Source organism: Armigeres subalbatus, chromosome 2, assembly GCF_024139115.2.
Source record: "Armigeres subalbatus isolate Guangzhou_Male chromosome 2, GZ_Asu_2, whole genome shotgun sequence".
Taxonomy (NCBI): Eukaryota; Metazoa; Arthropoda; class Insecta; order Diptera; family Culicidae; genus Armigeres; species Armigeres subalbatus.
In genome coordinates this window covers 225,706,689-225,723,765 of record NC_085140.1, presented here as the reverse complement: position 1 = coordinate 225,723,765, position 17,077 = coordinate 225,706,689, and the positions used below count along the sequence as shown (strand labels likewise).

Below are 17,077 nucleotides of genomic sequence, written 5' to 3'. Positions count from 1 at the left end.
TTTTTGTTAAATATCTTGGCTGTGCATATGCATATCAATTTGTCTATTTCGAAACATGTGCTGTGCATATGCACAGCCAAGATATTTAACAAAAAATGCTTTTCGTACGGCCATGTTGCCGAATAATATGCAATTAATTGTAATTAAGGACATAGTTGGAAGAGTACCACGATGGCAGTCAATATGGCACCGGACCTTCAACGGGTCAACCCCACACCTCCCGCACTCCTCTCCCACCAACATTCGAATGCATCGAACAAAAGTTCAATATTCAGATTACTAACCTGTTCACAGTATCTTTATGTACTTCCCGTGATAATTAACATGTTTCTTCAAAAAGTCCTATGCATTTCGGCTCGAAATATAGCCTAAACCAGCAGTTTCGTGTCAATTTAACTGCCGTCCGCGGTTTTTTGGTTTATCACTGCACTCCACTTCTTCTCAAAGGGCATTGAAAAAATCATATTTTTACACACTTCTCCGCACATGAGCAGCCCGAAATGTTGATGGAATGCAAATGAAACATCACTTTATGAAATCAGTCACTTATTTGACGCGAAAACTTAATAAAAACTGCTATTTTTGTTCGAAAAAAACGACTAAAAACTGATCGCGGAGCGAATGTAAACATCGGTACCGATAGCAGCAAACTAATAAACAGGGTGGCTCAAAACTGATTTTGCTCCGCCGCGCTCAGTCGATCATGTTTCATATTTTGGGTGTCGTTCGCTGGTTTCGGTTGGTTTGAATAGGGGCTTACCGTGCTCAGGTCGTTTCAGGTTTGTATGGCAGTTGATATGGCGAGGTTGAATTTTACATTATTCTGATTGTGGCACTCCGTGATTGGGCGCTGGTGAGGGGAAGACCATATGACTGGAGGAAATTCACGAACTTTAACTCCTTAGACAATGCATATTAAATGGACGTTCCAATAGTTGGGAGTCGATTTTAATCGAGATTGCAAATCTTTAGCATGATAATAAAGCCCCAAATACAATGTCGGCGTCAAATTTGCCGTTTCCGTTCCGCTGACATTGTGTTTGTGTAATTCAACAAAATAACCAGGTTTTTTCTGTGATACATATCTATCTCACCAGGAGCAGATACTTCATACAAAAAGTGTGACATGGGGGTGCGTTTAGTGAAGTCTCTGGAATGTTGCTTTCAGCTATGTGGGTTCTCTTTTCGCCAGCGTTTGGAGGGGAGGCGCTGTAGCCAGTGTAATGAATGATTTAGTTTCCCATAATAGTTTTCATACAAACTTAAATCGGCTTATTCTCAATCAGTTTTTGTTCAAATCGGCTTTTGGAGGACACTCGGAGCATGGGACAGAATCAAGTGAGCGTGGTGGAGCTGGGTCGTTTTTTGAACCACCCTACTAATATTCTTTGTTTTTTCATAAATACGACACCAATAGTAGTATATGACAGTTTGTATGACAGTATATGACAGTATATGACAGTTTGTATTGTACCAATACTTTCAAAGCTTTGTTTTGGTACTCAACCCACCTTCACCTTAAGTCTCGTTCTTCCACCGTCATTAGTCGTCTGAGTACACGCGAACGTATGCGTAAAACAATCATACTCATCAAATGCTTTAGCCAAGCAAGCTTTTGGCACAGCAGAGTGTGATTGATTCACACTCTATACAAATCCGCCAGCCGGTTGTTGGGGGCATAGAGTGTGATGTTCTCGAATAATAAACAAAGTGGGCTCGTTTGACTGAGGATATACCGTCAACTGGGGGGAAGATGATCATTGAGGTGAAGATGATCATTTGATGTGTCAGTCAAAAGTGCCAATTTTTTTTATGAAACGGTAGTCAACAATATTCTCCGTTCAAGTAATGTTATCGCTAGGTAGAATTCCGAGTTTTTCGATTATAATCATGAAAATGTATTTTGTGGAAGAAAGAGAGAGATAGTCATAAATGACGCTATTTTCGTTTCAAATATTGACTTCGTAGACTTCTTTGCGTAGTAAATTCAACATTCATACAAATAACCTAGTGTATTTTGACCATTAGGTCATAATGATTTTAGTAGAGCTGTCTTGATCAACTTCACCCCAAACCAGATTACTCAAAAATTGTGTGATAATTTAATTTATTTTAATAAATGCGAATGCATTTCAGAAAACTAAAGTTGTTGATTATTGCAACGTATAGCAGTACATGTTTTGAAAATATTTGTTTCGATTTAAAATGTTAACACACATTGTTATTGCATGTTTTGTCTGTCTTCCCCCCAGTTGACGGTACAACAGTAAAGCACATGTGAAGATTAGACAAATGAAGCATCCGAAAGATATTCAATTTGCAATAAAAGAGCTAACCGCGGTGGAGGGTGGTACTCGGATGCTGTTGGCTTTTCCGCAAACGTGACCTTTAAGTGGTCTTGCTGTGTAGGGGATATCACGCCTATCTAGAGGGTAGGAGGTTGGGGGTTCGAGTCCCTCCAAGAAAAGTGGATTCTTTTTCGTAAGTTTCATATCAACTTGTCCATTTCGAAACATGTGCTGTACAGCCAAGATATCTAACAAAATAATGATTTTCGTACGGCCGAGTTGCTGAATAATATGCCATTAAAAAATTTCAGTTATATTAACTATGGTTTCAGAGAAATTCCCCACTGCTTCAGTTCATGCAACAACCCGCATAATTGAAAACGTTCTGCATTATTGTTGCTATTATTCATTAAAATTAAGCAATATTGTTACTATTCACGTAAAAGTTTGTTCAAAATATGACTATATGTTTATTTAGAATCAATGATATATAAAACTATTTATCTACGACACCGTATGCAATAATTTGATAGCACATTGTTTCTTTACAATTTTGTATATTCCATGCTTGATTTTTCTTCGAAAAAAAAAGTATAACAAACCGTATTTGACTCGAGATTTGACTATCAACACATATAGTTATAATACGGAATATAGCAATAATATGAGCATGTATAATCTGATGTTTGTTATGATTCCACGCATACTCTACAGATTATATCATTCTATGATACACCTATGATAAGCGTTCTATTGCTGCAGTAAGTGTGCGTGTCCTTTGAACGACGGCAGCATTATTTTATTGCACGGCTTCCATGTTTTTTCTCGTGCGGGCAAAACTGGTTCACTGTTTCCAGCAGTCGTGCATTGTTTTGTGCTTATTTTTTTAACATTTGTGATTATTGCACCAATAAAAGGGTAAGTGATGAAAAATAGCGACATACTTTCGAATTGAATAATAATATTAATAAATCTGATGCAGGATCTGGTGTTATTTGCATTTCCAACAGTCTGAAGTAAAGCGGCTCATTGGCACCACGAAATAGATTTCAGCGAGGGTTTGAATTTTTACATTACTATTCTTCGGTGAGTATTTTTCACATGCATTTTCATTTTAGTTGTACTATTTTGCTAGCTGGTATACGTTCCTTGCAATCAATTAATAATTCGTATTTTTTCGTATTATTTTCAGGGATGCGGCTTTCCAGGAGCCTTCACTTGCTCACAGCAAATAAATGGCGAAACACTATACATTTTAAATAAGGATTCATTTTAAATAAGAGTACTTTTTAATAAATCATAATTAAAATGCAATGTGTTTGTCTTGTCTTCATTTAATAAGTGGAAAATACCATTTTTGTTTGCTTCTACTAGAAGATAAGGGATACGGTGCGTCGATTTTTTTCTTCATATCATTCTACTGTTTACATATTGTATCCCTTATTGTTTCATCTAAAAACAAGTATTGTAACTGGACCGTATCACAAACTGTGCAGCTAAAAAAATGTACTGGAAAATGTCATTTTTTGAATGGTAATTATACTTAACCGCCCATTACCCACGTTGTTGATTCTTCAAATACAATGTAGCAAACTGTTAGAACCGTGTATGTTGAGGTTGGTTTATAATTTGTATAAACAGCAATCAGTATAGTTGGAGTGATGTTATTTATAAGCAAGAATGATATGAGAGATGCTCTAATTATGGTCCACAATTATGCGGGAATATTCCGCAAGGACCACAGTTGATTATTACTGCGCACATGGTAAAATCGAACGGGTTTGTTATCTGTTGAAAATCGTCGGTACATATTCTTAAAATAACCATCGGAATTCGACTGCAACATTTTTTTGCGTGTAGTGATTCAGTTTCATTCTAAATTCTCAACCACTATTCTAGTTTGAATCTAGAGTAAAATAGAAACAACTCACTAGTTTCCCCAGCTGTGTTCCATTCTTGTTTTTAAAAGTTTGCAATTTATTAAAATAACTAGTCGACCCGGCAGACGTTGTCCTGCATAGTAGGCGTAAATGCGCGTTGTGAACTGTCATGCGAAGATCCCATACGAATCTTTACTTTAGTTTTTTTACAATCTACTCAACTTTACTTGTGATTTTCACATGAGGAAATATTATATAAACCCGTCGGAAACTATAACGAACGTAACTGCTGAAGGAATGAAGAAAATCCATCCAGCCGTTTTTGAGTTATGCGGATACACAGACCATTTCATTTTTATTATATAGATTGTTCTGCGGCTTAGAAAGGCGCCGTAATTGCAAAGTGGATTGATCCGTGGATAAATGACGCATTCATACACCAGAACAATTGAACAATATTGATTTTTACTGCGCGCATGGTAAAATCAAAACGGTTTGTTTTTTACTGAAAATCGTCGGTGCATATTCTTAAAATAACCCTCGGAATAGTAGTTTCGACTGTAATATTTTTTTTTGCGTGTAGCTACACTCAAATGAATCTCTGCAGAAATTTCATCAGAAATATTATTTAAGATGTACCATGCATCTGCCACATTCCATCTATGAGAACTCATATACACATTATGTGCAGACCATTTACAAACCACATCTATCAGTTCATATCCGAATCATGGATTGTATGCCAATGATAGGTACATTTTCCGCACATAGCTTTAATATGTCTTGAGTTATTTGAATGTTATCGAGAAAACTCGAGAAAACTGGTCGACTCTCCTGAAATTATAATTTTTCACTATATCACAGGTATGTATTGAATTTTATTTCATTATGGAACATTTATTTTAATTAGGCCCAATCTTCTTCTAGATTTTATCGTGCGGCATGCCCCGATTTTTTGGGATTTTCGTCGAATTCTTCTGAGTTTGATTACAAGTGGAGAACCAAAGGACAGAATCATGGTACTGCAGAAACGATTCATCAAATGTACCGCTGTGTCGGCATAAAATCGGTAAGCAATATATTATTTAATAAAGTATATTGCTTATTAAGAAGATTACACTTTCCTGCAGAAAATAAAACCTCCAAGTTGATACGTATGATACTCATTCGGATTTTAAAGAATTATATACAGAATGTTATGCTGAAAACCGCGAGAAGATTAGAGTTTATTACGCAAAGATATTAGCATTTTACTGGAGTGTTGTAGGGGTGAATTTATTTCTTTTCAAAGGTAAAAGAAACGAAATTTGTTCAAACCCCACTTCAGAGAAATGCTAATAACTTAGCCGCTGCATAACATTCTGTATATAATTCTTTAAAATCCGAATGAGTATCATAGTTCTTCATCGTAAGCTGTGCCTTCCAACTACAATTCACTGTTTTTGGATATTTCTGCATACATTTTTGCATATAAACTTTCAACGAGTTTAGCACCGCCCAAACGTTGATCGATTTGGCTGAAATTTTGTACAGAGCATCAGGGCATCTAGGGTAATTCGCCAAATGTTGAACGGCTAATTTCTTCGCCTATTGTTGAACGCACGTGCATTTCTTATGGGCGTTCAACAATAGGCAAGAATTTTAGCCGTTCAACATTTGGCGGTTTCCCCTAATAGAACCGAATGAGAGGGCGGCCCATCAAAAAAATTGAAAAAAGTTTTTCCCATACTAATTTGAGCCACCCTAGTATATATACATGTGGACAAACCTTTTCGAATGTTGGTCTAGATTTTATCTAGGAATCAATCCACTTTGCAATTACGGCGCCTTTCTTGGGAGCAACATAATGATTTCATTTATTTAGAATTTGAAAAACATGAATGGAACACTGCTGGAGAAACCAGCGAGTTTGTTCTATTTTGCTTCAGATTCAAACTAGAATAGTGGTCGAAAATATGGAATGAAACTGAATCACTACTGATTTCACTCTTCACCACTCTTCACCAGTGATACAAATCATAGATTTAGACCAAACTTTGGACCAATGTAGAAAAAATTGAGCTCGCACAGTGTTCCAAATTTTGCTTTATACCAGTTTTCTGGTCTGGTCTGATTTTGAACCAGGTCCAAAATCGTTTTTGACAGATTAAAAATCACATTCGTAAGATGAATTTTCTACCCAAAAATCGTAGTTTTTGACACTGTTGTAATAACAGGTGTTGTTAAGAAAACATACAAGCACGAAAAACGATTCAAATCTTATGAAAATGCGCGTACAGACACATTTAATTTCAATATGGTGGAATCGGACCTGGGGACCCTGAACGGCTGATTCGATTCGATAAATAATTCCAAAAATACACAATCTAGCTCCTAATAAATCAGCCGAAAGCTAAGTAAAATTTCATTCAATCATCGTACACTATTCTGTGAAATTGTTCTGTAACATACAAACTGCCTTTTTTGAAAATCTGAGCTCAATCGAGCAATCAGAACCAATTTCCAAACCAAATGAGTGACGGAGGTGTATTTTCCTATATATTTTGGATGAAATCCCCATACAAACTTCAAATCAAATGCGCCAGCTTATGCATCAAGCGATTGAGCTGAAATTTTGAGAGATTAATTTTCTCACCAAATAACACAATGCTCCGTGGAATTCGACAACTTTTTTTCCATACTAAGCTGAGCCAGTCTATTGCAGACTCACCATCTGTTGATTGATTTTAAAGCAGCGTACAATCCAGTGAAAAGAAATAAACTTTTGCGGTAAAAGATGAGAAATGAGGTGTGCGATGAAGTGAATGATAGTTTTTTGCTTTGTATTTTTTATCGGTTTATTTCCTCCCGAAGACAACCACCGACTTCATGACTCCACCTGGACTTCATATATCGTAAACATTACCACATGGGCCGGGATCTACAGCTTCACTTCCTTTCCGAGGGAAGGCTTGATCATCTCACCATCTGGTGAGAGATATTTTTTAAGGCGATATAGAGCACTGCACGCATGGGCTTCCAAAATGTTTTGCTGCCCATTTGTCATGTTGTTAACATCACCCAATATGCGAACAATAATTATTAAACTGAATTTGAATTGTGCTAATAATAGATAAATGAGTGGTGCAGACTGAGGATTTTTAATCGTATATTAGTATATTTCTTTTATGATTTATACTAGATTTTCTTAATCAGCTTTGCAGTTTTAGGATATTTTAATTTATGTTTGTATGAAATGCGGAAAGCTTAGAAAACGTTTAAATAAAGGGCAGTTCTTTCTTCTCAATTTCATGATAATTGTATGTTTTCCGATTTTTTGGGGGAACTTTGAAGATTGCGATGGCCGTGTGTACTAATTACGCGTAAATACGCGTAAATAGAACATTGCCTGCAGCGACCGAACGATAGAATCGCGGCGACTAGTTGTCGCCGTCGCGGCGATGAAATCGTTTAGGTCTGGGGGAGCCTTATATCTGCTCAGATCTACGTTCTCCGATCTCAACAGTAAGACTGGGATAGGCATATTGTTTATTAATTTCTAGTAAAAAAAAAGTTGTTCCAGCTTCGTTTAAATCTAATCGTAGTTGGAAGTCAGAACAAGAATGTACTCTTCTTCAAACAATCTGTTTTTTTAAATTGGTACAATTAATAAACCAGAATGTTATCACGCTTTGCTAACACATAATGGCAATGAAAAAGATTTGCATTGAATATCTGAAAATCTGTATGAAAATGCCTATGAAAAATCGGTGAAAAATGTATGACTTGCACTTGACATTTTGCAAACACAAGTTCGATACCTTGCCGAAAAATCGATCATAGAAAACATACGATGCAACGAGGAATGGGGAAATATGTTTGTAATACATGAAAATTTACTATTTAAGAATTCATTTTCAAAATTTTCTGGGGGTGGCCACAAGTGGGTCTGGGGAGGGCCAGCCCCCCCCCTGGCCCCCCTTAGTTAAGCCAATGCTTTTCATTCATGTTTTTTAAGCTTTATTATCGTGATTTTCAATTTTAGCATAAGTTAGAGCCCTCCTTAGCCTAGCGGTAAGATGCGCGGCTACAAATCAAGACCCGGTGTCGATCGAAGCAATTTTCGGATTGGAAATTGTCTCGATTTCCTAGGGGGATAAAAGTACCCTGCCCTTTGGTTAAGAAAGGAGTATGGGCGCGTTCTGCCATTCATGTAATCCGAAAAAAGATCATGCGGCCGCAAAATTAGACTTTTCGGATCCCAGCAAACCAGAAACTTGTACCTACTAGCACAGTGGTGAAAAAACAAAGCATTTTTTAAGAATTTGAATTTATAATCAGAGTAACACACTTGTTGTAGACAAGTTTCTGTAACTTATATGCGACCACATTAGAGTCACATTAGAGTTGCTGCAACCAAATCAGCAAAAATTGTGCTACTAGGGAAGAGTTGAAAAGCTTAAAAATACTTAAATATCTTGGCTGTGCATATACACAGCATATGCTTCGAAATGGACAAATTGATATGAAATTTGCGAAAAAGAATCCACGTGTCTTGGAGGGACTCGAACCCTCAACCTCCTACTCTCTAGATAGGCGTGATACCCCCTACACAACAAGACCACTTAAAGGTCACGTTTGCGGAAAAGCCATCAGAATCCGAGTACCAACCTCCACCGCGGTTAGCTCTCTTTTTTGCAAATTGAATATCTTTCGGATGCTTTATTTGTCTAATCTCCACATGTGCTTTACTGTTGTATATCCGTTGTATAAGCGAGTGCACATTGTTTATTAAACGAGAGGATCGCACTCCATGCCGCCCAGCAACGGGCTGGGCGGGCTGTTATAGAATGCGAATCAATCGCACTCTGCTGTGCCATAGGCTTGCTTGGCTAAAGCATTTGATGAGTTTGATTGCCTTACGTAAGCGGTCGCGTGTACTCAGACGACTAATGACGGTGGAAGACCGACACTTGATTACAATTAATTGCATATTATTCGGCAACTCGGCCGTACGAAAACCATTTTTTTGTTAAATATCTTGGCTGTGCATATGCACAACATATGTTTCGAAATGGACAAATTGATATGAAATTTGCGACTGTGGATATTAGAGTGATTCAAATTTTGACTTTTTTTGCTCCCCTGTGCTTAAACGATGGCATTTGCTGTTTTAATAATCGTCCTAAATTTTTAGCTAATTTCGATGTAATTTGACTGAGCACAAGCAGTTTGAAGCTTATATGAAAATTGCTATGAAAACAGTAACTTTTGTAAAAAACCGTTCCCCATCATTGCCCATTAAGCTGTAAAAATGTATGAATACGTTAGTAACATAGGAAATTTAACAAGGGAAAATATCGTCGTTGTTGCTAAATGATTTGATGCTGGCAACAAAAGTTATTAGGGAAATACTGAATTGTGGGAAATTCAATTTAACACGTAAAAGAATAACATCAATATCAATAATGAGCATTTCTGTTTTCTTTATAATTTTACTCACAGAAGTCAGATTGCTTCGCAACAACAACTGACTTTCAGCTTAGGATCTATTCTGTGATAGCGATAAGTTAAATATATTCAAATAGATTCTGGGCTACTTCACGAAACGATCCTTTACATAATTGGCAATTCTCATAGTAATTTTCATATAACCTTCAAATGGCACGTGCACAATCAAATTACATCCAAATCAGCTAAAAATTTGGGAGGACTATTAAAATGGCAAAAACAATCGTTTAAGCACAGGGGAGCGAAAAAGCCAAATTTGAATCACTCTAGTGGATATACAACAGTAAAGCACATGTGGAGATTGGACAAATAAAGCATCCGAAAGATATTCAATTTGCAAAAAAGAGAGCTTACCGCGGTGGAGGTTGGTACTCGGATTCTGATGGCTTTTCCGCAAACGTGACCTTTAAGTGGTCTTGTTGTGTAGGGGTTATCACGCCTATCTAGAGAGTAGGAGGTTGAGGGTTCGAGTCCCTCCAAGACACGTGGATTCTTTTTCGCAAATTTCATATCAATTTGTCCATTTCGAAACATATGCTGTGCATATGTACAGCCAAGATATTTAACAAAAAAAATGGTTTTCGTACGGCCGAGTTGCCGAATAATATGCAATTAATTATTAAAAATAGGGGCCCTCCTTAGCCGTGCGGTAAGACGCGCGGCTACAAAGCAAGACCATGCTGAGGGTGGCTGGGTTCGATTCCCGGTGCCGGTCTAGGCAATTTTCGGATTGGAAATTGTCTCGACTTCTCTGGGCATAAAAGTATCATCGTGTTAGCCTCATGATATACGAATGCAAAAATGGTAACCTGGCTTAGAAACCTCGCAGTTAAAAACTGTGGAAGTGCTTAATGAACACTAAGCTGCGAGGCGGCTCTGTCCCAGTGTGGGGATGTAATGCCAATAAGAAGAAGAAGAATTATTAAAAATACTTGTTTTGTAAAGTGTTCAGTACGATTTTTTCCCAAAAAAAAACTATCAGATATTGATACAAAGTTGTATTTTTTCCTGGTCCTGCTGCTTCTAATAGCGACTACGACAATACCAACTCACTTAAGAATTATATTTTATTTCCCCCTCAATTTAAAGAGCCCAATAGTGCCTCCTTAATTCGAATAGGTCCGATGTCGATTTCCGTCATCAACCAACCCACTCAAGAGTAGGGTTTTTCTTGAAGCGACTAGGTTCGATAGCGACTCCAATAATTGATCAACCCACTTCTTAGCTGAATTTAATTAAGCTAACGTCCAATGATGTCTTCAAACCATTGGCATACATGAAAGTAGACTTTCAGTCTATTTTTCACTAAATATTTTAACGCTTTATCAGCTCCAATGCTTATTGGGGTAGGTCCGATGGCGATTTGGGCTATTAACAAATCCATTTTAGAGACGGGTAACAAGCATGGTTTTAGGGTGGTTCAAAAAACCGATTTTGCTCCACAGTGCTCATCTGATTCTTTATCATGTTCTGAGTGCCCTCTGAAAATTTGAGCTCATTTGGATTAAAACTGATTTAGCACAAACCGTTTCAAGTTTGCATGCAAATTAGTATGGGGAAATTTATTTTTTCAGTATACTGTAAATGACACTTCCGCATTAGGCGCAGGTTAAAAGAAAACCTACATAGTTAAAAGGAATACTCAACAGCTTTCACCCAACGAAAACCGCATGTTGATTGATCGCCCCAGTAATTAGGAATCGATTTTAATACACATTGCGAATCTTTAGTCATGATCTTCTTTGACGGCATCACTGAAATGTGCAGTGCAACATAGTAGCCTGAATTTGTGTGCTATCTTCCGCGCCACGAGCAGCAATGTTGCCTGTTGAGGAGTTATGCAATTAGCTCCAGAAAACCATGGTATAGATTAAATTCGATTACTAATTATTGGAACGATCAATTAAGATGCGGTTTTCACTGAGTGATAGATGTTGAGTTTTAGGTTATGTTAGTTAGTTAGTTATGTAGGTTCTCTTTTAACCTGCGCTTAATGGGGAAGCGTCATCAACAGTATAATGAAAAAATAAATTTCCTCATACTAATTTGCATGCAAACTTGAAATCGCTTGTGCTAAATCAGTTTTAATCCAAATGAGCTCAAATGTTCAGAGGACACTCAGAACATGATAAATAATCAGATGAGCACTGTGGGCAAAATCAATTTTTTGAACCACCCTAATGGTTATGGTGATTCCTTTCATCGGTCTACTTACGTCAGAGATGGATATGTTTGACGTAACTAAGTCCAGTAATATTCCTTCAAATCACCGACCTTTAAATTTTTATTGACCCGAATAGGGCCGATGGTGATTCCGGCCAAAGGGGTTTTCGTGATCCAACTAGCTCAGACAACGACTTTTACTATTGACCATCTCACTTCAGATTAGGTCTAGTAGTGCGTGGGCTCACGAAAAAATATATTTTCATTTTGATTTGCGTAAGCTTTTTCTATTCTTCGAAAATTAATTTAAATATTTAGAGTTTTTTAGGAATGTTATGGATATTTAGCAAACCATACTGCTTTGACCATACAGAGGGATTTCAGAAATAATTGAAAAATTATTTATAAAGTCCATTGCGATCATTTTTTTTTATTTTGATCCCCGCCACGCTTCTCAAATCACTCATCATGGCTTTGCTCAGGACCCAGAATATTTTGCGAATAGGCAAAAGAAAATCCAACATTCTTAGGAGGATTTCCTGCAATCTATTATTCCTGAAATTCAAATTTTTATCCAAATGTAAAACCTTGAATATTTTTTTCCTTAGTAGAAAAGGGCGCCCAATGAATGTTTTGCCAAGGGCGCCGGAATTCCACGCTACGGCTCTGAAGATCATACATCTATAGTTTTTCTAAAATGCAGAAAATATTTACCTACAGCATAATAATTTGAAACGAATCGTTATGAATTGATGGATCATAAATTTAACTCGCGTTCATTGATGATCTCTCATCTGCACTAGAGATGGGCGCTCCGCTCAGGAGCTGTTCGAAAGATTCGCTTCCCTACATTGAGATGATGAACCATGGATCTTTTTTAAAGAGCACCAGCTCAGCAGCTCACTTTAAATTGATGAAATCATTGTCAAACACGCGCCTAGAGAAACTCACTCGCGCTGTTGTATTTTGTATAACACAAACGAAAATACTACGCTCGCGGTACACAACACAAGCGAGCTTGTATGAGCATTCCAGTCCAGCGCGCACGTGCTGATCGTTTTTTCTTTTTTTTTTTTTGCTATTTATCTAATACATGCATTAATCTCTTAGACTAGGTGTTCCGTGTTTTCTTAACACTATCATCCTTATTTGCTATGTTACATTTTTAGTTATTATTAATACATTTCAATTGCCTCTGACAGTCAGGATATTTCCTCTGGTTGAATTGAACCATGTAGGAATTACAATGTTTTCTACTTAAACTAAACTTAATCTAATTTATACTAAGATTACTAGCTCCTTGTATATAGAGATTGTAGAGATTGTAGATTGTAGAGAGAGATTGTAATAGAAGATTGCAATGATTTTTGTCTAAAATTGGAAATTATTTTGTTGGACATTTGTTGCAATGTCTCAATATTAGAAATTCTATGAAGTTCATTGGTACTATACCACGGAGGCAACTTCAGAATCATTTTCAAAATTTTATTTTGAATCCTCTGAAGTGCCTTCTTTCTGGTATTGCAGCAACTAGTCCATATTGGCACAGCACACAACATGGCTGGTCTAAAATGTGTTTGTAAATCAAAAGTTTGTTCTTAAGACAAAGTTTTGATTTTCTGTTTATAAGTGGATATAGACACTTAATATATTTGTTACATTTGGCTTGAAGGCCTTCAATGTGATTTTTAAAAGTTAATTTTTGGTCCAGCAGAAGTCCTAAATATTTGGCTTCGCTAGACCAATTGATTGGAACCCCATTCATAGTGACAATATGTCTGCTAGAAGGTTTCAAATAAGAAGCTCTCGGCTTATGTGTGTGTGTGCTTCATCCTCTATCCCTCACCCATCTGGGGGCGTTGGCTAAGTAGTACTACGAATAATTTGATCAAATCTCATGCTCCGTAATGGTGCCCTTTTTGTTACGAGGAGTAGCACTACAAAAAGGATTCACTTCTGAAGAAAGATTTCTTCAGAAAGTGTAGGGAATGGGATGCACTAGTTCTTCATAACAGGTACAGCAAAACTTCACAAGGACGCCCTTATTCGTAGTAACTACTCAGGGAGTAGAAGGTCGAGAAGAGCCACCGTTGCCCACTAAAGCTTGAACCGGATATCTGGGACTCCCACAATATCCGCGGCAATAGCAGCAAACGATGCCCTGTGCGTATATAGTTTTTATGTATGGGGCATCATCAATAATATAATTGGAACATGCTCACCAAATTAATTCGTCCATTCTTGAGTCCATCATAAATTGGCTTCAATATTCATCAGGGCACGGCAGCCACGGCAAATGATATGAAAGGTCCAATGATCAGCAGCGGATATCCAGTATGAACCGATCAGTCATCACAGGATCAAGAATTCTGAGGTTTGGCCCAGATACGTAGTTTTTTTTGCAGGACTTCAAGCGTTGCAAACGGTTCCCTTCTCTCAGTTAAACAACTTGGTTCTGCTTCGGATGTTCGACGTCCGCAATCCTTCATGATTCATCCATCCCCTCCTACGATAACGGTCATTTAGAAAAACGTGGCTCCCCCAGCTCCTGTTTTATTCAATGGGCTCCCGGAAGGCTTGATCTTGGTAAGCAGCGGTTCTCAGCGCCAACTCAAATAAGAAGCTCTCGGCTTATGTAGGAAAATTATAAGCTGAGTTTTGGAAGCATTCGGGGAAATTTTCCATTTTTGCAAGTAAGTGGAGAAAATACAAATTTTTTTTGCAATCTTCTACAAATGACACAAAGGCTTCGTCCTTTGGCTGAGAGGCCCGTGTCATCTACAAACAAAGATTTTTGACACCCTGGTGGTAAATCAGGCAAGTCAGAAGTAAAAATGTTATACAATATGGGCCCCAGTATGTTGCCTTGGGGGACACCAGCCTTTACAAGTAATCTATCAGATTTGGAATTCTGATAGTTTACCTGAAGTGAGCGATTTGATAAATAATTTCTATCAGTTTAATGATGTACAGAGGAAAATTAAAATTCATCAATTTTACAATTAAACCTTCATGCCAAACATTGTCAAATGCTTTCTCTATATCAAGAAGAGCAACTCCAGTCGAATATCCTTCAGATTTGTTGAGCCGAATTAAATTCGTAACTCTTAATAACTGATGAGTGGTTGAATGCCCATGGCGAAAACCAAATTGCTCATCAGCAAATATAGAATTGTCATTAATATGAACCATCATTCTATTTAAAATAATCTTTTCAAACAGTTTGCTTATTGACGAAAGCAAACTGATTGGGCGATAACTAGAAGACTCAGCTGGATTTTTGTCCGGCTTCAAAATTGGAACAACTTTGGCGTTATTCTCAAAGTTGGTATTTCTCAGAATAGCGAAACGTTTTTTAATTTCATTTTGCAAATCTCGCCAAAAAACTTTCAACGCGGGATCGCGAGTTCTTTGGTATTGCCTTCGCCTCACATTTTTAAGACGGATCAGTAGCTGAAGATCGTCGTCAATAATAATGGAGTTGAATTTAATTTCACATTTATGAATTGCAATGCCTCTGGCTTCGACAATTAAATTTGTCAAAGATACGAGAGCATTATCAATATCACTTTTGGTATCGAGAGGAATATCAACATCAAAATTCCTATCGATATACGTTTTATATAAATCTCAATCAGCTCTATGATAATTTAAAGTAGAGCTGATTGGATTATAAATGGCTTCTTGTGAGATTTCAAATGTAGCAGGAAGGTGATCAGAGTCAAAGTCAGCATGAGTTACCAATTGGCCACACAGCTGACTTGAATCCGTTAAAACCAAATCAATTGTCGAAGGATTTCGAGTGGATGAAAAACAAGTTGGGCCATTGGGATATTGAATACTATAATATCCCGCAGAACAACCTTCAAATAAAATTTTGCCGTTGGAATTGCTTTGAGCATTATTCCATGAACGGTGTTTGGCATTGAAGGCACCAATTACGAAGAATTTTGATTTGTTGCGAGTTAGAATTTGAAGGATTCTTTTGCTGCTCATTGCATTGAAAAGGCAAGTAGGCTGCAATAAAAGAGAATTGTCCAAAATTTGTTTCAACAGAAACTCCCAAGGTTTCAAAAACTTTGGTTTCAAACGAAGAATATAATTTATGTTTGAAACGTCTATTAATGAAAATGGCGACCCCACCACAGGCGCTGTCAAGACTAGAGGCCTGAATAAGAGAAACGCGGATAGAAAATATGACTCTGCCAACACTGCATTCAATCTTCTTCATCAAAGAACAACACATGAAAAGGAAGAAATGGTTTATGTAGACAAAATCTCACAATCCGCTATTTTATGTGTCCACACCACCTAACAATAGAATCCAATAAACAATGGAATTTTATTTCATAATCTATAAATGACTTGCATATATTATTGCAAACTAATGTAAAATACATTCAATTTTGTTTATTTAAAAATTGCATAAAATCGAATTTGGCCGTTTTCAGTATTTGAGCCAATATTTTGGCTGCTTGACAGGTCTCCTGCTCGATTGGCTGCTGTTTTTGACGGTTCGATTGGCGGCACATACCTATCCGCGTTTCTCTTATTCAGGCCTCTAGTCAAGACGATCATTCCGGTAAATAAAATAATTTGGATCTCTTTTGATGAAAAGACCAGTTTCAGTTATAATGGCAATGTGCACATTATGAACTGATAGGAAGTTGAATAATTCATCTTCCTTACCCTTTAAAGAGCGGGCATTCCAATTTAAAATTTTCAAAGAATTATTTGGATCCATTAAAACGAAGTCCAATAACAATTCTTTGAGTAAATTTGATACCAACTTGAACTGCTTCAGTTTTGGTATTTGCTTTGAACATTGCATCAATCATGTGATGCAATTGTACATTAAGAAAATCAAAGTCGGAAGCAGACATGCTACTTGAGTCGTCAAAACGAACGTTATTTCCCGTTGAAGAATGGGTATAAAAGTCATTCATCGTCGGTAAATTTTCGGAAATAAAATTTTGCCTGTCTGCAGCGACGCTAGCGTAGGAGGGCGTGTTTGAAAAATTAGAATTCGACGAACTGCTCGTTACCCGTTGAGAGGTAGGAGCAAAATTTGTTCGTTGATTGTGGTGGGTATGAATTACTCGACCGACAAATGATTGCGGATTTTGAGCGTTTGAAATATGTTTACCCGGCAAAGCTGGGATCCTATTGGAATTTCCCGTCATCAATTTTGCACGAGAAGTCAAAACTTTTTTGCGTGAAGGGCATTCCCAGAAATTGGATTTATGATTGCCCCCA

The 17,077-nt window shown here is 37.2% G+C and overlaps 1 protein-coding gene and 1 long non-coding RNA gene across 4 annotated transcripts in view; one reads left to right on the top strand and one right to left on the bottom strand.

Annotated features, from left to right (window-relative positions):
* LOC134211772 (integrator complex subunit 3 homolog) overlaps positions 1-17,077 on the bottom strand; it is a 225,563-nt gene that overhangs the window by 46,468 nt on the left and 162,018 nt on the right. The window lies entirely within an intron of this gene.
* LOC134215956 (uncharacterized) lies at positions 2,661-4,006 on the top strand. Its single transcript, XR_009980390.1, has 3 exons — positions 2,661-3,206; positions 3,271-3,374; positions 3,481-4,006. It is a non-coding gene; the product is annotated as an uncharacterized LOC134215956 (long non-coding RNA).